This window comes from Coregonus clupeaformis, chromosome 25, assembly GCF_020615455.1.
Source record: "Coregonus clupeaformis isolate EN_2021a chromosome 25, ASM2061545v1, whole genome shotgun sequence".
NCBI lineage: Eukaryota > Metazoa > Chordata > Actinopteri > Salmoniformes > Salmonidae > Coregonus > Coregonus clupeaformis.
This window is the reverse complement of record NC_059216.1, coordinates 34,419,813-34,443,590: the sequence shown is the minus strand read 5'-3', so window position 1 is coordinate 34,443,590 and position 23,778 is coordinate 34,419,813. Positions and strand designations below refer to the sequence as shown.

At 44.5% G+C, this 23,778-nt stretch overlaps 1 protein-coding gene across 2 annotated transcripts in view; it reads left to right on the top strand.

Moving 5' to 3' along the window:
- foxn3 (forkhead box N3) overlaps positions 1-23,778 on the top strand; it is a 134,516-nt gene that overhangs the window by 101,610 nt on the left and 9,128 nt on the right. The window lies entirely within an intron of this gene.

The window sequence follows — 23,778 nt, the reverse complement described above, 5'->3', positions numbered from 1 at the left end:
ACACAAGAAGGGTCTCCAGCTGGCCATTGAGCCGGGACATTGATTGACATGTGATATCATTGTGTGTGTGTGCGTGTACACGTGCGTGTGTGAGCCGGGACATTGATGTGATAGCTTGTGTGGGTGGGAGTGTGTCATGTGACCACATCTTTTTTTTTAAAGAGTGTCCAATTTCTATTGGTGCGCGTGCGAGTCAGTTCCTCAAAGCCCCTAAACCTATATTCCGTTTAGTTTTTCTTCTGTATGTTTTTACATATATTGAATGATGCAGGGCCAATTAGAGCAGAAGGCAACAGAGCAGGATGTATGGCGCAGTGTATGTGTGTGTGTCGCGTGCCTCTGCTGTCTCACAAGTTAGGAGTGAGTCAGAGGAAAGGTCTTTGAAGTATTCCGCCCACTGCACTGCTCTCAGCAATGAATACAGGCAATGGACACACACACACACACATTTCAGCTCTGATCAATGGCAGAATAAGCCGGGGGATGTTTGACTTGCTGATGCCGGAGAGAAAAGAGTGAAGAGAGAGAGAAGAGTAGCGGAGTACTGATGAATATTTGGAGGAATGGTAGTAGACTGAAGACACAGAACATCACAGTGGAACCACTTTCCACACTACACCCTCTCCTATGGGGACACAGAATATATTGTGAACCCATTTCCATACCACACCCCTCTCCATAGCTCCCACTGCATAAAACATTATTACCAGGATGTTGAACTCTCAGACCATAGTCGCCTGTTTCAAGACATTCTGACAGATTTCTTATGCAGACAGTTGGACAAGTGGGATATGAGCGTGATTAAGATGCTTGCTGGTGTAGTTATAAAGAGATGTCATATTTTATACGTAAAGCTTTATTATAGGTACAGTATATATAATATGTGTAATACAGACGTGTCTTCAAGGATCCTAGTGTATCCAGAGAGAGAGAGAAAGAGAGCAACCTGGAATGCTACCTGGCCCTAAACAGAGAGGATAAACACATCAAGAAATATCTTTATCTTTTTGAAACCTTTGAGTGTAGTGTTTCTGTTAATTTTCAATAGTTTTTTGTTGCTTTTGTTTCTTCTCACTTCTGTTGGTTTATTTCACTTGCTTTGGCAATGTAAACATATGTTTCCCATGCCAATAAAGCCCCTTTGACATTTACCTCCTCTTCCGTTTCTCTCCCCATCATCCTTCTTTTCTGCCTCTCCCCTTAACTTCTAAGACATTTTACATTTACATTTTAGTCATTTAGCAGACGCTCTTATCCAGAGCGACTTACAGGAGCAATTAGGGTTAAGTGCCTTGCTCAAGGGCACATCGACAGATTTTTCACCTAGTCGGCTCGGGGATTAGAACCAGCGACCTTTCGGTTACTGGCACTACGCTCTTAACCACTAAGCTAAGAGTTAGTCACTCGCTCTTCTCTTCACTTCTTCCACAATTAGACATTCAGGAGATGACGGAGGGGAGAGAGAGAGAGAGGGAGAGAACAGAGTTTGTGGAAGCGCGCGTGTGGAACGCTTTTTACTCATTCTTCTCCCAGGCACCCAGTGTGTGCTCTGAATGGGGGAGCTGTCTCCTCTCCTCCCTCCTTTCCCCCTCTCATATTCTCATCCTCCTCTCACTCACTCCTCCTTTTATCTCCTCTTTGTTCCACAAGAGTTGCATCAAAGACGAAGGGACTGAAGACTCCCGTGTTTGGAATCTCTCTCTCTCTCTCTCTCTCTCTCTCTCTCTCTCTCTCTCTCCCCACTCCCACTACCTTGTCTTGTTGTTTTGCTCCTTGCTCTCCTCCTATCATAATCTCCTAGTGTGAATCGATGCGGTGGTGTAGTGAGTCCGGTCCAGTTTTAGTCGGAGTAGACCTGATTGTCTAGAAGTGGCAGTTGTCACATTAGCTACTATTACTGACCTCTCCTACTCTCACACACACTTTTCATACACTTGCTCATTAGTAACTACACGCACACACACACACACACACACACACACACACACACACACACACACACACACACACACACACACACACACACACACACACACACACACACACACACACACACACACCACTCTGTTATTTCAGAATACCCTGGGGATTAAAGGATGTGCGAGGGAGGCTGTCGTCACAGCGATCAGTTGGTGACATCACCCATCCTCTCCCGTCTCTTTCTCTCTCTCTCGCTGTGGGTGGGTGGTGCTGTAAGGTAGCATGTTTCCTGCTTCAAAGCATCTCACTCTCTCTTCCATTTCTCTCCTCCTTTTCCCTCTTTTCCCCTTCAGAGTCTCTGATGTGTCACAGTGAGTCAGGGGTGTGTGTGTGTGTGCGGCCTGTGTCTGTGTGAGCGTGCGTTTGGAATGTGTGCATGTGTGTCTCCTCTAACAGCCTTGAACATGTCTCATGGGTCTGTTTGTCTGTCTGGGGGATGAAACGGTGTCTTCACATCTAGGGGAAATCACACGGCATTGGCAACCCATGTGACAGATTCAGCTGATGGGAGGGAAAGGGGTTGACTGGTTGTCTGGTGTCCTCACACTTATACACCCAGTCAGGATGTCCACAATAAGTAAAATCAAGGCTCTCTGGTGCTGCAGGATCTTTATGTGTAGTGGGATGTCATCAGACTCGTCTGATGTACAGGGCTTTCCTGTTTCAGACTATGAAGTCCTATGCAGTCCTTGGTTCACCTCAGAGTGTGGGGAGGTCTACATTCTGGTTTTAGTTGACTTCAGTCCATGTTCTGCCCACAGCTCCCTCAGATTCTGTTATTGGTCACTCCCATTTAGAAACCAGTCTGCTATTGCTCACTCCCACTTAGAACACCGGTCTGCTATTGGTCACTCCCACTTATATACCAGCCTGCTATTGGTCACCCCCACTTTGAACACCAGTCTGCTATTGGTCACTCCCACTTAGATATCAGCCTGCTATTGGTTACTCCCACTTAGAACACCAGTCTGCTATTGATCACTCCCACTTAGATACAAGTCTGCTGTTCTTCACTGCTACTTGTGTTCTATACTCAGATCTATGGAGGAACATCTGCTATCTTTATTGATCCTTTTCCCTCTCTCTCTTTCTTTCTTTCTTTCTTTCTCTCGTTCGTTATCGGGGTGATTTATTATGTGGGTTAGCGTCTGCTTTTATGACTGAACAGATATGATCCGTAGCTGTTGTGTCTCTTTCTGTTTCTGTCATCAAGTGTGAATTGATGAGTGGGCTGGGTGTTGCATCATCTTGTTGAGTCTGTGATCTGAGTGAACAGATATGGGTTGTGGGTGTTGAGTCTTTTGTTGTGCCTGGTAAATCTGAAGCTTGTTTCCTGGGTGTTGTGTCATAGTTAGGCCTGTTATATGCATGATCATATGAAGTTGTGGGTGTTTTTGACTTGTGATGATGATGCCTCTTTCCCTATCCCCCCCCTCTCTCCTGCTCTCCCTCTCCTTCCCTCTCTCTTCCTCTTTCTTACCCAGTTACTTCTATAAATAGGTTTTGAAGTCAGGGACTGTGCATTGTAACACTACACTGCTTTCCTTTACACAGAGGGAGAGAGCGGGAGAGGGAAAGAGAGAAAGGACGAGAGAGGGAGTGAGCTAGAAAGAGAGAGGGACAGAGATAAGGGTAAAGAGGAACGCATAACAGCGTTAAAAGATATATGGAGTTAGAATGACTTTGCTTATAGTCGCCACTCTCCTGGTTTCAATTACAGGCTGTAAACATTGATTATGCCTCTCTCTATTTCTCCCTATCCTTCTTTCTCTTTCTCTCTTTCTTCCCTACTCCCTCTCTGCATGTCTTTCCCCTCATTTTCTCACCTCTCTCTCTTTCTCTCTCTCTCTCTCTGGTATTTCCTGTTCTGGGTCATGTGGTGTATGTGATCCACTCGGGCTCTGAAGTGAAGTATGTGAAATGTGATCGGTTGCCTTGGCGACAGCAATGCCCCAGCTAGAGAGGTGGCAGGAAGGAAGCAGCAACCCACAGTAAAAAATACTATAGTAAACTATGGTATAAATACTATAGCATTCACTGTAGTGTTTTTGCAGACTTGGACTTTAGTGAATACTGTAGTATTTACAGTTAACTATAGTATAAATACTGTAGTAAAATATAGCTGTAGTATATACTATAGTAATTAATGTAGTGTTTTGCGTATTGTAGTATACTGTAGTATGTACTGTAGTGTTTTTGCAGACTGTACTATACTGTAGTGTTTACTGTAGTATTTTTGCCGACATTACTGTAGTATTTACTATACTGTTTTTGTTTCATTATTCTCCTTCAGGAAACCTACTGGAGAAATACTAAAAGAGCACATTTTCCATAACCTGTAAGTAGGTTGGTCTGAATGAGTAGTTCAGAGCTTCTGCTCTTTTCCCATAACCTGTAGGGAACACAATATATGGTCTATACTTGGCATGTAGATTTCTCACTTATGGGTGGCACAAATTGTGATTATGGGGGAGGGGAATGGGCAGGGTATATGCAAATGAAATGCTGTAGTAGTTACTATACTTACAAAAGTGTAGTGTTTTTGCGGACTATAGTGTTATTGCGGATATTACTGTAGTATTCACTACAGTATTTTTTTTGCGGTTAATACTGTAGTATTTACTATAATATTCAACAGTATACTACAACATTCTATAATAAGTGCTACACATGATTGAGGGATACTACAGTGTGTATTATAGTATTCTACAGTATACTACAGTTTACAATATAATTATATATAAGTACTGTAGTATTCTATAGTAAACTGTAGTATTTTTACATGTGGGAAGCCACATAGACATTCCTTTAGAGGAGAGAGAGAGGGAGAGAGAGAGATGTGAGAAGAAGGACGATGAAAAGGAGAGTGAAAAAGACAGAGAGAGAGGGAGATAAAATGGAAACAATGGAAGAATGGAAGGATTCTGCCCTTTTTTAAGACCCCTTGAATAATTCAGCCACTCTACTTGAAGTAAAAATCATGTTTAGACCCTCTCCTCTTTCTAAAAAGGACCTTCTTATTTCTGACAGCTTGTTTCCCAGACCTCTGCTCCTCTATTTCTGTTACACAAGCCTGACAGCTCCCTGTGTGGCCGTTGCCTTTGCGTGACAGAGGTTGTGGGCTCAGAACAGGCCAGGGACCCAAGAGGAAAGGAAAATCGCATTGCTGCTTTAAAGGGATAGTGCAGCCTAAAATCAGAGTTCATCAGTTACCTCAATATCCTGTCCATATTCTGTATACTGTTGACAGAGTCCTGTGAATTCATCGAGTGAGATTTGTACAGCAGATGCCACATTTGAGGTATTGAACCTTTGTCAAACTATGAAGTATTAGGATCCATCCCTTTAAGGTACTGTACCTGCTTTGAGAGATAGAGAGAACGAGAGCGTGAGTGAGTGTGTGTGCGGATGTCTCAGACTGTTACTCATGCGTGAAGGGGCTGTGCAAGGGGTAACTAGAATAACTTGGGAAGCTTGTTAGGGTTACACGCGTCCCACACTATTTTGGGGCCCCCTTGTTGGACACTAAGGGTGGTACAATAGGACACACACACACTACAGTTTGTTGTTGTTGTTGTTGTTGTTGTATATTTGCTGCCTACTGAACAGTCTCTCCTCTCTTGTTAAGGTTTGAGTAACTCAGTAGGCATCACTGTTACTGCTGCCTGTTCTCTTCATGCTCCACTGACACACACAATCACACACAGCATGGAGCTTAATCAACACAAACACTTTCGTGCTCATGAACACACACACAACAATTCATACACGTATTTTATGGTCTCAATGTAGACAAGCCCCCCCCATCAAATCAGATATGGTACTGTCCTACTGGGGAGATGCCTCTCTACTACACTCTTTAATATGGTTGGTTAAACAGTTGGTAAGTCTCTCTCTTTCTTTCTTCACCCACCCAGCTCACGTGCCAACTACTCTCTGCTTCGCTCAATGCTTCACTTTTCTCTCTCTCTCTCTCTCTCTCTCTCTCTCTCTCTCTCTCTCTCTCTCTCTCTCTCTCTCTCTCTCTCTCTCTCTCTCTCTCTCTCTCTCTCTCTCTCTCTCTCTCTCTCTCTCTCTCTCTCTCTCTCTCTCTCTCTCTCTCTCTCTCTCTCTCTCTCTCTCCCTCTCTCTCTTTATTTATTTACTTTATTTAACCAGGTAGGCCAGTAGAGAACAAGTTCTCATTTACAACTTCGACCTGGCCAAGATAAAGCAAAGCAGTGTGATAAAAACAACAACACAGAGTTACATATGGGATAAACAAAACGTACAGTCAAAAACACAATAGAAAATCTATAGACAGTGCAAATGTAGTAAGTTATGGAGATAAGGCAATAAATAGGTCATAGTGCAAAATAATTACAATTTAGTATTAACACTGGAGTGATAGATGTGCAGAAGATGATGTGCAAATAGAGATACTGGGGTGCAAATTAGCAAAATAAATAACAATGTAAATAACAATATGGGGATGAGGTAGTTGGGTGGGCTAATTACAGATGGGCTGTGTACAGGTACAGTGATCGGTAAGCTGCTCTGACAACTGATGCTTAAAGTTAATGAGGGAGATAAGAGTCTCCAGCTTCAGAGATTTTTGTGGTTCGTTCCAGTCATTTGCAGCAGAGAACTGGAAGGAATGGCGGCCAAAGGAGGTGTTGGCTTTGGGGATGACCAGTGAGATATACCTGCTGGAGCGCATACTATGGATGGGTGTTGCTATGGTGACCAATGAGCTAAGATAAGGCGGGGATTTGCCTAGAAGTGATTTATAGATGACCTGGAGCCAGTGGGTTTGGCGACGAATATGTAGTGAGGGCCAGCCAACGAGAGCGTACAGGTCACAATGTTGGGTAGTATATGGGGCTTTGGTGACAAAACGGATGGCACTGTGATAGACTACATCCAATTTGCTGAGTTGAGTGTTGGAAGCTATTTTGTAAATGACATCGCCGAAGTCTTTGTTGCGAAACAGGAAGCCGATTCTAGATTTAATTTTGGATTGGAGATGCTTAATGTGAGTCTGGAAGGAGAGTTTACGGTCTAACCAGACACCTAGTTATTTGTAGTTGTCCACATATTCTAAGTCAGACCCGCCGAGAGTAGTGATTCTAGTCGGGCGGGCGGGTGCAAGCAGCGTTCGATTGAAGAGCATGCATTTAGTTTTACTAGCGTTTAAGAGCAGTTGGAGGCCACGGAAGGAGTGTTGTATGGCATTGAAGCTCGTTTGGAGGTTTGTTAACACAGTGTCCAATGAAGGGCCAGTTGTATACAAAATGGTGTCGTCTGCGTAGAGGTGGATCTGAGAGTCACCAGCAGCAAGAGCGACATCATTGATATACACAGAGAATAGAGTCGGCCCAAGAATTGAACCCTGTGGCACCCCCATAGAGACTGCCAGAGGTCCAGACAACAGGCCCTCCGATTTGACACATTGAACTCTATCTGAAAAGTAGTTGGTGAACCAGGCGAGGCAGTCAGTTGAGAAACCAAGGCTATTTAGTCTGCCAATAGCCTTGTCCCGGTCGATGAAGACGGCTGCACAGTACTGTCTTTTATCAATCGCGGTTATTATATTGTTTAGGACCTTGAGCGTGGCTGAGGTGCACCCATGACCAGCTCGGAAACCAGATTGCATAGCGGAGAAGGTACGGTGGGATTCAAAGTGGTCAGTGATCTGTTTGTTAACTTGGCTTTCAAATACTTTCGAAAGGAAGGGTAGGATGGATATAGGTCTGTAACAGTTTGGATCTAGAGTGTCACCCACAAGAGGGGGATGACCGCGGCAGCTTTCCAATCTCTGGGGATCTCAGACGATACGAAAGAGAGGTTGAACAGGCTAGTAATAGGGGTTGCGACAATTTCGGCAGCTAATTTTAGAAAGAAAGGTTCCAGATTGTCTAGCCCAGCTGATTTGTAGGGGTCCAGATTTTGCAGCTCTTTCAGGACATCAGCTATCTGAATTTGGGTGAAGGAGAAGCGGGGGAGGAGCATGGGCAAGTTTCAGCGGAGGGTGCAGAGCTGGTGGCTGGGGTAGGGGTAGCCAGGTGGAAAGCATGGCCAGCCGTAGCAAAATGCTTATTGAAATTCTCGATTATCGTAGATTTATCGGTGGTGACAGTGTTTCTTAGCCTCAGTGCAGTGGGCAGCTGGGAGGAGGTGCTTTTATTCTCCATGGACTTTACAGTGTTTTGGAGTTAGTGCTACAGGATGCAAATTTCTGTTTGAAAAAGCTAGCCTTTGCTTTCCTAACTGATTGTGTATAATGGTTCCTGACTTCCCTGAAAAGTTGCATATCGCGGGGGCTGTTCGATGCTAATGCAGTACGCCACAGGATGTTTTTGTGCTGGTCAAGGGCAGTCAAGTCTGGGGTGAACCAGGGGCTATATCTGTTCTTAGTTCTGAATTTTTTGAATGGGGCATGGAGAGGAAAGCACTTTTGAAGAACATCCAGGCATCCTCTACTGACGGAATGAGGTCAATATCCATCCAGGATACCTGGGCCAGGTCAATTAGAAAGGCCTGCTCAGAAAGGCCTGCTCGCTGAAGTGTTTTAGGGAGCGTTTGACAGTGATGAGGGGTGGTCGTTTGACCGCGGACCCATTACGGACGCAGGCAATGAGGCAGTGATCGCTGAGATCCTGGTTGAAGATACACTCTGTGTGTGTATCAGTAACAGTAACAGTAGTAGTTCTGGGTGACTGTGTGTGTGTTTACTCTGTTGAATGCTTGTGGTGTTCCTGAATGTAGCTCTTAAAAGGCTGCCTGTGTGGAGAGCTGTTGGTGTGCCTTTAATGCGAAGTGTTGCTAATTTTGTTCTCTTGAATGCAGCGCTAAAAGGCAGCTCCAGTCAGATGTCGCCTTGTTAGCTGGAAGCCGGGTTGTAACACTTAGTGAATAATAAAACAACTCAAACACAGTTTATCATCACTTGATGGGAAAAAAGAGAATGAGAAATTGGAGAGAGAGGAGAGGTGTCTGCACCTCAAGTCAGGCTGGATGGAGTATATGGGAGGATTCTGTAACCAGGAGAGGAGGGGGAGAAGAGGAGAAGAGAAGAGAGGAGAAGAGAGGAGGGGTAGGAGGGAGAGGAGAGGGAGAGGAGGAGATGAAAGGAGAGGGGAGGGGAACGGAAGGGAGAGCAGAGGAGAGCAGAGAAGAGGAGAGCCAGGTCATGTGGATCAACCATAACGTCCTCAACTACAACCTCTTCACTCTGACCGCAAACGCCCTGATTCCTGACCACAATGTCTCTGAGCACACTGTGTTTGACCGTATAATCTGTGACCACACACAGTCACACACACAGTCACGTGCGCAAGCACACACACACACACACACACACATCCCTGCTCTGACCCAGGAGAAGCCATTCCATTAGTGATAAACACACTCTGTTACCAGGCAACAACATGGATGGCCTATTTTGAATGCTTAAACATCTACAGGTCTGAGTCTGTCTGCTCCTCCCACAAATATATTCTCCCTTTTCCTGGATAAGAGAGATGGAGATAAATGTGTTTTATTATAGCCTGTGTGTGTGTGTGCATGTGCGTGTGTGTATTGACCACTAAATGGCTACGATGGCTTTGGTATAGAAAGGTTGCAGGTTTGAGTCCCACTTTGACTGTCCCCCAAATTCACAATGTCTTGGTTAGGAGCAATTATTTAAAAATTGCTTGAGCACTCCTCTTCAGAAGCCTTACCTAAAGTAAGGATCAGGGGAATTGGAGAAGGCATGGTAAATTAAGACAACCCTCCAATGAATTAACCTCTACGGGATCGGTGTCCCGTATACGGCACGGTTGAGCTAACGTGCGCTAATGTGATTAGCATGACTATTGTAAGTAACAGCAAACTTTCCAGGACATAGACATGTCTTATATGGGCAGAAAGCTTAGATTCTTGTTAATCTAACTGCACTGTCCAATTTACAGGATATATTACAGTGAAATAATACCATGCTATTGTTTGAGGAGAGTGCACAACAACAAAAAACTTATCACGGCAACTGGTTTGATACATTTACCTCTGAAGGTAAATAATGTACTTACATTCAGTAATCTTGCTCTGATTTGCCATCCTAAGGGACCCAGAGATAAAATGTAGCATAGTTTTGTTTGATAATAAAACGTCCTCCCTCTATGTAAAGACCCACTGGAGCGTAGCATAGACCACAAATCCTCCAGCCCTATATCTCTCCCTCCACCCCTCTATCCCTCTCTCTGTATGTATTCTCTCACTCCATCCAGGTTATTGTGTTGACACAAAGACCCACAGCACTTCCCTGCCTGGACCAGTTTCTTTCCTCTCCTTTTTCCTCTCCTCTCCTCATCTCTCTCTTCTCCATACCAATAGCTAGAGACATTCTAAAGGACAGAGACAGGGCTTTCCAATGCTAGTCAGCAGTTTGTTTAAATGAGTAATCTGTGATTTCTGGGTACAGTGCCTTGCAAAAGTATTCATCCCTCTTTTTCCCTATTTTGTTGCATTACAACCTGTAATTTATTTGGATTTCATGTAATGGACATACACAAAATAGTCAAAATTGGTGAAGTGAAATGAAAAAAATAACTTATTTCAAAAAATTCTAAAAAATAAATAACGGAAAGGTGGTGCGTGCATATGTATTCACCCCCTTTGCTATGGAGCCCCTAAATAAGATCAGTTGCAACCAATTACCTTCAGAAGTCACATAATTAGTTAAATAAAGTCAACATGTGTGCAATCTAAGTGTCACATGATCTGTCACATGATCTCAGTATATATACACCTGTTCTGAAAGGTCCCAGAGTCTGCAACACCACTAAGCAAGCGGCACCACCAAGCAAGTGGCACCACGAAGACCAAGGAGCTCTCCAAACAGGTCAGGGACAAAGTTGTGGAGAAGTACATATCATGGTTGGGTTCTAAAAAAATATCCGAAACTTTGAACATCCCACGAAGCACCATTAAATCCATTATTAAAAAATTGAAAGAATATGGCACCACAACAAACCTGCCAAGAGAGTGCCGCCCACCAAAACTCACGGACCGGGCATGGAGGGCATTAATCAGAGAGGCAACAAAGATACCAAAGATAACCCTGAAGGAGCTGCAAAGCTGTCCATAGGGCCACTTTAAGCCGTACACTCCACAGAGCTGAGCTTTACGGAAGAGTGGCCAGAAAAAAGCCATTGCTTAAAGAAAAAAATAAGCAAACACGTTTGGTGTTCGCCAAAGGGCATGTGGGAGACTCCTCAAACATATAGAAAAAGGTACTCTGGTCAGATGAGACTAAAATTTTGCTTTTTGGCCATCAAGAAAAATGCTATGTCTGGCGCAAACCCAACACCTCTCATCACCCCGAGAACACCATCCCCACAGTGAAGCATGGTGGTGGCAGCATCATGCTGTGGGGATGTTTTTCATCGGCAGGGACTGGGAAACTGGTCAGAATTGAAGGAATTATGGATGGCGCTAAATACAGGGAAGTTCTTGAGGGAAACCTGTTTCAGTCTTCCAGAGATTTGAGACTGGGACGGAGGTTCACCTTCCAGCAGTACAATGACCCTAAGCATACTGCTAAAGCAACACTCAAGTGGTTTAAAGGGAAACATTGAAATGTCTTGGAATGGCCTAGTCAAAGCCCAGACCTCAATCCAATTGAGAATCTGTGGTATGACTTAAAGATTGCTGTACACCAGCGGAACCCATCCAACTTGAAGAAGCTGGAGCAGTTTTGCCTTGAAGAATGGGCAGAAATCACAGTGGCTAGATGTGCCAAGCTTATAGAGACATACCCCAAGATACTTGCAGCTGTAATTGCTGCAAAAGGTGGCTCTACAAAGTATTGACTTTGGGGGAGTGAATAGTTATGCACGCTCAAGTTTTGTTTCACAATAACAAATATTTTGCATCTTCAAAGTGGTAGGCATGTTGTGTAAATCAAATGATACAAACCCCCCAAAAATCAATTTTAATTCCAGGTTGTAAGGCAACAAAATAGGACAAATGCCAAGGGGGGTGAATACTTTCGCAAGCAACTGTATAAGGCACTAGACAAGTCTGTATTGACTGCATTGTGTTAGGTACTAGTCTTTGACTGGGGAAAGTGCCTTCTCTGCTACCTACCCTAAAGGTCCATTAAAGAGTTAGTGATGCTGTCTGACTCTGTTGTTGTACTGTTCATTGTTGATAAAAACAGTGCTATTCTTGAAGTGAATTAGGCCTAGGTCCTCATGGAGAAGGTATATAGGTCAGTGCATTGACATTACTGTACACAGACATTGAAAAACAGTTGAATGTACAATTATTAATATACCTTTCATGTCTCCTGCAACTCTTCCCATTCATTTCCATTCTTTGCTTGTAAATAGAATGTGTTTACTTGGTCAAAATATGAATACAAAGGTTAGATAAAATAGAGAATTCCCATGCTGGTGAATGCTCCAGTGTTGTGTAGAGGATGGACCTGAACATCCAGAATGCTGATTATATATGACCAATTACATTGTGGTATGACGTTTTGACCTTAAAGGAGGAAGAGAAGGTCAATGTATGTTACATTGAAGTCTATGGTGTGAACTGAGGGTTGTCGTGTGTGCATGCGTGTGTGCGTCACCGTGTGTGTTTGTGAAAGTGTACATACGTGTGTGTGTGTGTGTGTTCGTTTGTGCATGAGTGTGTGTGTGTATATGGTGGTCCATTTAATTATGATATTAGTGTGTTCAGTGGGCATATCAATGTGCTGACGCCAGGTTTAGCCAATAAGCAGTCATATAGAGCATCTCCTACCATACCTTAATAAGTACTGAAGGTGAAATTACCCTCAACCGCAGATCTAGGATGAGATTACCCTATACCTGGGAAAATGAGAGAGAGAGAGAGAGAGAGAGAGACAGAGAGAGAGAGACAGAGAGAGAGAGAGAGAGAGAGAGAGAGATCATACAGCAGGTAAACGCAAGTATTTCCCGTGACTGTGCATCAAAACCAAATGTCTACCTGGCCCACCACTCCACCCTGGATGTGAACAGCCTTTACGACCAGGTCCACCTATACAAGGCAGCAGTGCCCACCTTCGCCCGGACCCTAAAGGATATCGCCCTCAACGGCAGACCCAACACCTCACACAGGAGCAACAGATCAACAGACACCCCGCCCAGACCAGTGAGACACTCTCCCAGACCTGCAGGACCCCCCCCACCCCCGGACCTACACATAGAGGACCCCCACCCCCACCAATTAACACCCCACCTTTGGCCTAAAGAGCAGGAACCTGGACTTCACCAAAGAAATCGGAAATACAGACATTGTCATCCTACAAGAAACATGGTATAGAGGAGACGGACCCACTGGTTGCCCTCTAGGTTACAGAAAGCTGGTAGTCCCATCCACCAAACTACCAGGTGTGAAACAGGGAAGGGACTCAGGGGGTATGCTAATTTGGTATAGAGCAGACCTAACTCACTCTATTAAATTAATCAAAACAGGAACATTTTACATTTGGCTAGAAATTCAAAAGGAAATTATCTCAACAGAGAAAAATGTCCTCCTGTGTGCTACCTATATCCCCCCACTAGAATCCCCATACTTTAATGAAGACAGCTTCTCCATCCTGGAGGGGGAAATCAATCATTTCCAGACCCAGGGACATGTACTAGTCTGTGGCGACCTAAATGCCAGAACTGGAGAAGAACCTGACACCCTCAGCACACAGGGGGACAAACACCTGCCACCCTAGGCACAACTACGACAACATAACCAACGAAAACGGGTCACAACTCCTGCAGCTCTGTCGCACACTGGGTATGTACATAGTCAATGGTAGGCTTCGAGGGGACTCCTATGGTAGGTACACCTATAGCTCATCTCTTGGCAGTAGTACTGAAGACTACTTTATCACTGACCTCAACCCAGAGTCTCTCAGAGCGTTCACAGTCAGCCCACTGATACCCCTATCAGACCACAGCAAAATCACAGTCTACTTGAACAGAGCAATACTCAATCATGAGGCATCAAAGCCAAAGGAACTTAATAATATTAAGAAATGCTATAGATGGAAGGAAAGTGGTGTCGAAACCTACCAAAAAACTATTAGGCAACAACAAATTCAATCCCTTTTAGACAACTTCCTGGACAAAACGTTCCACTGTAATAGTGAAGGTGTAAACTTGGCAGTAGAAAACCTAAACAGTATATTTGACCTCTCAGTTACCCTATAAAATCAAAAAATCTCTAACAGAAAACCGAAGAAAAGTAACAACAGTGACAAATGGTTTGATGAAGAATGCAAAAACCTAAGAAAGAAATTGAGAAACCTATCCAACCAAAAACATAGAGACCCAGAAAACCTGAGCCTACGCCTTCACTATGGTGAATCACTAAAACAATACAGAAATACACTATGGAAAAAGAAGGAACAGCATGTCAGAAATCAGCTTAATGTAATTGAAGAATCCATAGACTCTAACCATTTCTGGGAAAATTGGAAAACACTAAACAAACAACAACACGAAGTGCTATCTATTCAAAACGGAGATGTATGGGTAAACCACTTCTCCAATCTTTTTGGCCCTATCTTTTTGGCCCTATAACAAAGAACAAACAGCAAAAAAATATACATGATCAAATGCAAATCTTAGAATCAACTATTAAAGACTACCAGAGCCCACTGGATTCTCCAATTACATTGAATGAACTACAGGACAAAATACAAACCCTCCAACCCAAAAAGGCCTGTGGTGTTGATGGTATCCTCAATGAAATGATAAAATATACAGACCACAAATTCCAATTGGCTAGACTTAAACTCTTTAACATCATCCTTAGCTCTGGCATCTTCCCCAATATTTGGAACCAAGGACTGATCACCCCAATCCACAAAAGTGGAGACAAATTTGACCCCAATAACTACCGTGGGTCAACAACGTATATGCGTCAACAGCAACCTTGGGAAAATCCTCTGCATTATCATTAACAGCAGACTAGTTCATTTCCTCAGTGAAAACAATGTACTGAGCAAATGTCAAATTGGCTTTTTACCAGATTACCGTACGACAGACCACGTATTCATCCTGCACACCCTAATTGACAAACAAACAAACCATGCTTTGTTGATTTCAAAAAAGCTTTTGACTCAATTTGGCATGAGGGTCTGCTACACAAATTGATGAAAAGTGGGGTTGGGGGAAAAACATACGACATTATAAAATCCATGTATACAAACAACAAGTGTGCGGTTAAAATTGGCAAAAAACACACACATTTCTTTCCACAGGGCTGTGGGGTGAGACAGGGATGCAGTTTAAGCCCCACCCTCTTCAACATATATATCAACGAATTGGTGAGGGCACTAGAACAGTCTGCAGCACCTGGCCTCACCCTACTAGAATCTGAAGTCAAATGTCTACTGTTTGCTGATGATCTGGTGCTTCTGTCACCAACCAAGGAGGGCCTACAGCAGCACCTAGATCTTCTGCACAGATTCTGTCAGACCTGGGCCCTGACAGTTAATCTCAGTAAGACAAAAATAATGGTGTTCCAAAAAATGTCCAGTTGCCAGGACCACAAATACAAATTCCATCTAGACACCATTGCCCTAGAGCACACAAAAAACTATACATACCTTGGCCTAAACATCAGCGCCAAAGGTAACTTCCACAAAGCTGTGAACGATCTGAGAGACAAGGCAAGAATGGCCTTCCATGCCATCAAAAGAAACATAAAATTCGACATACCAATTAGGATCTGGCTAAAAATACTTGAATCAGTTATAGAACCCATTGCCCTTTATGGTTGTGAGGTCTGGGGTCCGCTCACCAACCAAGAATTCACAAAATTGGACAAACACCAAATTGAGACTCTACATGCAGAATTCTGCAAAAATATCCTCAGTGTACAACGAAAAACACTAAATAATGCATGCAGAGCAGAATTAGGCCGATACCCACTAATTATCAAAATCCAGAAAAAAGCTGTTAAATTCTATAACCATTTAAAAGGAAGCGATTCCCAAACCTTCCATAACAAAGCCATCACCTACAAAGAGATGAACTTGGAGAAGAGTCCCCTAAGTAAGGGGCTCTGTTCACAAACACAAACAGACCCCACAGAGCCCCAGGACAACAACAACAACACAATTAGACCCAACCAAATCATGAGAAAACAGAGAATTACTTGACACATTGGAAAGAATTAACAAAAGAACAGAGCAAACTAAAATGCTATTTGGCTCTAAACAGAGAGTACACAGTGGCAGAATACCTGACCACTATGACTAACCCAAACTTAAGGAAAGCTTTGACTATGTACAGACTCAGTGAGCATAGCCTTGCTATTGAGAAAGGCCGGCATAGGCAGACCTGGCACTCAAGAGAAGACAGGCTATGTGCACACTGCCCACAAAATGAGGTGGAAACTGAGCTGCATTTCCTAACCTCCTGCCAAATGTATGACCATATTAGAGACACATATTTCCCTCAGATTACAGAGATCTACAAAGAATTCGAAAACAAACCCAATTTTGATAAACTCCCTTATCTACTGGGTGAAAAATCACAGTGTGCCATCACAGCAGCAAGATTTGTGACCTGTTGCCACAAGAAAAGGGCAACCAGTGAAGAACAAACACCATTGTAAATACAACCCATATTTATGTTTATTTATTTTCCCATTTGTACTTTAACTATTTGCACATTGTTACAACACTGTATATATACATAATATGACATTTGAAATGTCTTTATTCTTTTGGAACTTCTGAGTGTAATGTTTACTGTTAATAATTATTGTTTATTTCACTTTTGTTTACTATCTACTTCACTTGCTTTGGCAATGTTAACATACGTTTCCCATGCCAATAAAGCCGAATTGAAATTGAATTGAGAGAGAGAAAGCTCTGGGTCTGTGTGTAGGTGAGAGCCTCTCGCCCCTACTCACAGACCCAGAGCTCTCTCTCTCTCTCTCTCTCTCTCATTTTCCCATCTCCCCCCAGGTTCCGGGTATATGGTAGTCTGATCCTAGATCTGTGGTTGAGGGTAATTTCACCTTCAGTACTTATTAAGGTATGGTGGGAGATGCTCTATATGACTGGTAAGAGTGTGTAACACATGTTAGTCAGTCAGTTAGCCCTGTTAGGATTGTCCATTCTACCAGCTCTGTTTCTACACTCTGTTTCATGGGGGGGAAGCATCAAGTGCTCTGCATTGATCGTGAGGTCAAAGTTCAGAGCAGTATTCCATTCCAGTGAGTGGGTATGGATCTGGTTAGGAGCTGTCTGCCAATGTCCCTGGGTCTCAGATTGGCCTTTGACATCTGGCCTCTCTGAGAGCTTCAGTGTTAACCCACATAAGGAAATCCATCCACCATCAGAATGGAAGTAGAGAGCAGACTGCAGACATAACACTTTGTCTGTCTCTCAAATCGCAACCTATTCCCTATTTAGTACACTACTTTTGACTAGGGCCCATGGATCTCTGGTCAAAAGTAGTGCACTATAGAGGGGATAGGGTGCCATTTGGGACACATACTTTATAGTGCGAGAGAAAAAGAGATTAGTAGAAATGGAGTTAGAAATTGAGATGGGTTGAACGAGAGTGCTGGATGTAAGAGATATAGAAACAGATGGAGATGTTGAGAGGTTAAATTCTAGAAGCCTAGACATTAAGCCTAGGCATTAATGAATGCACACAGACACTCAGTAATATCCATAACACAGGTCTGATACTATTTGAAACTATACGACTTGATACTACTCTCTACCATTTGATTTGACGCTACTTTATAGCACAATTTCTTATCAACCTATAGCATTCCAGTCGTTCTTGTATCCAAGCTTAGATACTCTTAGTCCACTTTCTCTCTAAAGGTCTTTGGCCCATCCCCTGATGCCCCTGTGTGTGAATGGACTGCCCCATTGTGTAACATGGACCCAGCTACAATGGAACTACAAAGGAGATCTCCCACTAGCCTTTCATCCTGCTAGCCCAACCACACTAATGCCACTCCCTCTCCGCGTCTCTCTGTCACTTCACATCCTATCACCACGCTAGATAGGCAGTGTGTGTGTGTCTGTGTGTGTGTGTGTGTGTGTTGAGGCGTGGGGTCAGGGTACCCCCTGTCTGAGGGCACCCCTTGTGCCCCTCTCTTTTCGAGTGGTGGGAGATAAAAGAGAAAAGAGAGCATTTTCAACCCAGCTGTTCCATTTAGCCTTCTTCTGGTTGGTTAGCTAGCGTAGCAACTGTCACTATAGCAACCATAGTTGTATATGGTTGCCATAGCAGTTCGGGGAGTGGGGGTTGCCAAGGCAACAATTCAGACTTGCTTGCTTAATGGGCAGGAAAGTGAGCATGATTCCAAACGGATAATATTTTTCCCCCTCTTTTTTTCCCCCTCTCTCGCTCTTATTTTTTTTCTCTCTCTACAGCCTGCCATCTGCTTTAGATTAGTTCATCCCTCCATCTTTCATTTTCTCCATTGTGGGGAGGTTGTGTCGCTGTCGTGTCGCTGGCCAACCGTCCGTCAGAGAGTGGCAGGTGTGCCTGTCAATGCCCTAGCTGTCCCCAATTTCGCACAGTCTGCCTCGTCATCACTTTGCCCTCTCTATTGTACTCAAATATCATTCAAAACAAAAGATAATAATCCAAAGATTATAATCTCACCTAATCCATAAAGCGTCTGGTTCATAGAGGAATACGCGACAGAGATCCAGATCTCTTTGACTAACATGGCTGTTAACTGTCATGTGTTACGACAGAGGTGAATGGAGTTTAATAGGTTTGTTCAAATACCCAGACATTGAGGACTGTAATTTGCTGAGACACGATTGACCTGACCCGGTCATGGCGGTTTAGCGGTCAATTGAACCCCCTTCTTTCTTCTTTCAATAGCATTCTGTCGGGCTCTGTGTGCGCGTGTGTGTTTTGAGGAGTCTTGACAGGGGTCTAACTCAGGTCTATCTAATTGAAGCAGTGTGTGAGTGAACATGCTAGCTAGCCACTCTCTGATCATATTCAGCTGTGTGAGTCTTGACAGGGGTCTAACTCAGGTCTATCTAATTGAAGCAGTGTGTGAGTGAACATGCTAGCTAGCCACTCTCTGATCATGTTCAGCTGTCTCTACTTTCTTACTCTCTTTTAGTTTGTTGTCCAGTCATGTCTTTCCACAGGGTAGACTATGTGGTTATTGGAAAGTGCCTGGGAAAGAAAGAAACGCACTGTCCCACATCATTGTTCTCTCTGTTTACAATCTGTCTCTCTCTCTCTTTATCCCCCCCCCCCCCCTCTCTTTCCCTCTCCATGGTGTTCTGTGTGTTTACAAGCCGTCTCTGTCTCTGACCAAACTTTATAAAGCCTTTTATAGATGGAGGGAGGGCCTGGGCCAAGGAGAATCGAGTGTGCATGTTCCCTGTACGTGTCACTCTGAGCTACAGTACAATGTGTAGTAGAGTCGTCCTCCTTCGGATTTTCTCTTTTATTTAGACATTATAGATGGTACGTAGATACAGGGGTATAGATGTAGATGGGAAAAAGTCTGAAAATATCTAGGGTGGGATTTGATCTCATGTCGCTGCTGGACAATATGTGCTGGGTAGACTGCAGCACTACCGCTATGCCACGCTGCCGCACGGTCATGGTATAGTATTGGCTGGGCCTGGATTGGTTGCTTTGCAGTGAATCATTCTCCTTCCTCCCTCTCTTTCTATCTATCATCACCCCTCCTTCCCCGGAAACAGAAGACAAAGGACAGTGAGACACAGGTTTTATCTTGGACACATGATACGGAGGGTGCGGGGCAACAGAAGACAAACAGCAGAGGGGCTAAGGATTTAAGAGATGGGGAAAGGGCCGATGAAACGGGGATAAAGTTTACAGGACTTCCGAGTGGAAAGCCACACCATCCGCCTGTCGCCGATACCTGGATGTGGTCTTCAAAAGAGCGGCCCGAGCTCTCTTCCAGGTACGGCGACAGCGGCGGACAAACATCTGGGCAGAGGATATGCTGACTTCTTCCTCTTGCTCAGGGAAGAGCGGGGGCTGATATCCCAAGGAACACTCAAAGGGCAAGAGACCAGTGGCCGAGCAGGGAAGGGTGTTACGGGCGTATTCCACCCACACAAGTTGCTGGCTCCAGGTGGTGGGGTTGGCGGAGACGAGGCAACGAAGGGCCGTCTCCAGGTCCTGATTAGCTCGCTCCGACTGGCCATTAGATTGCGGGTGAAAACCAGAGGACAGGCTGGCCGACAACCAAATGAGGGTGCAGAACGCCTTCCAGAACCGGGACGAGAACTGAGGACCACGATCGGAGACCATGTCGACCGGAAGTTCATAGATCCGGAAGACGTGCTGCACCATGAGCTGAGCCGTCTCCTTGGCTGAGGGTAACTTGGGAAGGGGAATAAAATGGGCGGCTTTAGAAACCCTATCCACCACCGTCAGGATAGTGGTGTTACCGTCTGATGGACGAAGACCAGTAACAAAGTCCAGGGATATAAGGGACCAGGGTCGGTGAGGAACAGGGAGTGGTTGAAGAAGGCCAGCTGGAGCTTGCTGCGGAGACATCCGGAACCATGGAAGGCCACCAAAAGCGTTGTCGGATGAAAGCCAGGGTCCGATGGGAGCCTGGATGGCAGGTCAGTCTTGAGGAATGTGCCCATTCCAGGACCGGGGAATGGGCAGAGTCCAGGACAAACATCCGGATAGTCCCCCCCCCCCCGGGGTTCGGCTGGGAACGCTGTGCCTTACGGACCAGGCTCTCTATACCCCAGACGAGTGCAGCCGCTAGACAGGAGGTAGGGAGAATGGTCTCGGGGTCAGACGGAGTAGCAGCGGGGCTATACAAAAGTGAGAGTCCGTCAGGCTTCACGTTCTTGGACCCTGGGCGGTAGGAGAGAGTGAAATTGAAACAGGTGAATAACAGGGCCCAACGAGCCTGCCTAGAGTTGAGGCGCTTGGCGGTGCGGAGATATTCCAGGTTCTTATGGTCAGTCCACACTAAGAATGGGTGTTCCGCCCTCTCCAACCAGTGCCTCCACTCCTCCAACGCCATCTTGATGCCGAGGAGTTCTCGATTTCCCACATCATAGTTCCTCTCAGCAGGGGTAAGACGATGGGAGAGGAAAGCGCAGGGGTGCAGCTTTTGGTCCAGGGCAGAATTCTGGGAAAGGACAGCCCTCACTCCGACATCCGAGGCGTTGACCGCCACCACAAACTGACGGGACGGGTCCGGATGGATTAAGATGGGGGCTGTAGTGAATCGATGTTTGAGGTCCGAGAACGCCTGGTCAGCTGCTGGAGACCACGTGAATGGAACCTAGGGAGAGGTGATTGCTGTATTTAGTATTTGGTAGCATTGCCTTTAAATTGTTTAACTTGGGTCAAACGTTTCGGGTAGCCTTCCACAAACTTCCCACAATAAGTTGGGTGAATTTTGGCCCATTCCTCCTGACAGAGCTGGTGTAACTGAGTCAGGTTTGTAGGCCTCCTTGCTTGCACATGTTTTTTCAGTTCTGCCCACAAATGTTCTATAGGATTGAGGTCAGGGCTTTGTGATGGCCACTCCAATACCTTGACTTTGTTGTCCTTAAGCCATTTTGCCACAACTTTGGAAGTATGCTTGGGGTCATTGTCCATTTGGAAGACCCATTTGCAACCAAGCTTTAACTTCCTGACTGATGTCTTGAGATGTTGCTTCAATATATCCACATAATTTCCCTTCCTCATGATGTCATCTATTTTGTGAAGTGCACCAGTCCCTCCTGCAGCAAAGCACCCCCACAGCATGGTGCTGCCACCCCCGTGATTCACGGTTGGGATGGTGTTCTTCGGCTTGCAACCCCCCCCTTTTTCCTCCAAACATAACGATGGTCATTATGGCCAAACAGTTATATTTTTGTTTCATCAGACCAGAGGACATTTCTACAAAAAGTACGATCTTCGTCCCCATGGGCAGTTGCAAACCATAGTCTGGCTTTTTTATGGCGGTTTTGGAACAGTGGCTTCTTCCTTGCTGAGCGGCCTTTCAGGTTATGTCGATATAGGACTTGCTTTACTTTGGATATAGATATTTTTGTACCTGTTTCCACCAGCATCTTCACAAGGGCCTTTGCTGTTGTTCTGGGATTGATTATCACTTTTCGCACCAAAGTCCGTTAATCTCTAGGAGACAGAATGCGTCTCCTTCCTGAGCGGTATGACGGCTGCGTGGTTCCATGGTGTTTATACTTGCGTACTATTGTTTGTACAGATGAAAGTGGTACCTTCAGGCGTTTGGAAATTGCTCCCAATGATGAACCAGACTTGTGGAGGTCTACAATTTTTTTTATGAGGTCTTGGCTGATTTCTTTTGATTTTCCCATGATGACAAGCAAAGAGGCAGTTTGAAGGTAGGCCTTGAAATACATCCACAGGTACACCTCCAATTGACTCAAATGATGTCAATTGGCCTATCAGAAGATTCTAAAGCCATGACATCATTTTCTGGAATTTTCCAAGCTGTTTAAAGGCACAGTCAACTTAGTGTATGTAAACTTCTGACCCATTGGAATTGTGATACAGTGAATTATAAGGGAAATATTATGTCTGTAAACAATTGTTGGAAAAATTACTTGTGTCCTGCACAAAGTAGATGTCCTAACCGACTTGCCAAAACTATATTTTGTTAACAAGAAATTTGTGGAGTCGTTGAAAAACGAGTTTTAATGACTCCAACCTAAGTGTATGCAAACTTCCGACTTCAACTGTACATTAGCAATAAATACGCCATAAATACACAACAAGGACACACAGACACTAAAAGCAGCATCATCATCAATGAATATAAAAAACTAAGTGTTTGTGTTAAAAAGCCTCATAGCATATGGTAAAAAGGATCTGCGGAAATGTTCTGTCTGCCATCGCACTGTGTTGCTCCAGGCTGATACTGTGGAGGGGGTGGCTAGTGTTGGCCTCTATACTCCTGAGGTTTTGAGGATCCGCTTATCCAGGATGGGCTGTAGTTTGTCATGGTGGATGCCAATGGTAGATCCAGCCTTCTTGATGATTTTGTTTAGCCTGTTTGCAGCAGATTACACTGTAAAACAGCACACTAGCCACAACACTATTAAAAAACATTTGGAGCATTTTTTAGCAGACATCAAAAGATCTGAGCTTCCTTAAAAAGAGTAACCTTTGCTAAGCCTTTTTAAAAACCATGGAGGTGTTCTCTTTTCACTGCAGCTTATCGGCAATCACCACCCCCAGGTATTTGGTACCTGAAGTCTATCACCAGCTCATACGTACAGTGCATTCGGAAAGTATTCGGACCCCTTGACTTTTTCCACATTTTGTTACGTTACAGCCTTAGTCTAAATGGATTGAATAGTTTTTTTCCCTCATCAATCTACACACAATACCCCATAATGACAAAGCAAAAACAGTTTTTTTTTATTTTTTTGCAAATGTATTACAAATAAAAAACGGAAATATCACATTTACATAAATACTCAGACCCTTTACTCAGTACTTTGTTGAACCACCTTTGGCAGCGATTACAGCCTCGAGTCTTGGGTGTGACACTACAAGCTTGGCACACCTGTATTTAGAAAGTTTCTCCCATTCTTCTCTGCAGATCCTCTCAAGCTCTGTCAGGTTGGTTGGGGAGTGTCGCTGCTCAGCTGTTTTCAGGTCTCTCCAGAGATGTTCGATCTGGTTCAAGTCCGGGCTCTGGCGGGGCCACTCAAGGACACTCATAAACTTGTCCCAAAGCCACTCCTGTGTTGTCTTGGCTGTGTGCTTAGGGTCTTTGTGAACCTTCGCCCCAGTCTGAGGTCCTGAGCGCTCTGGA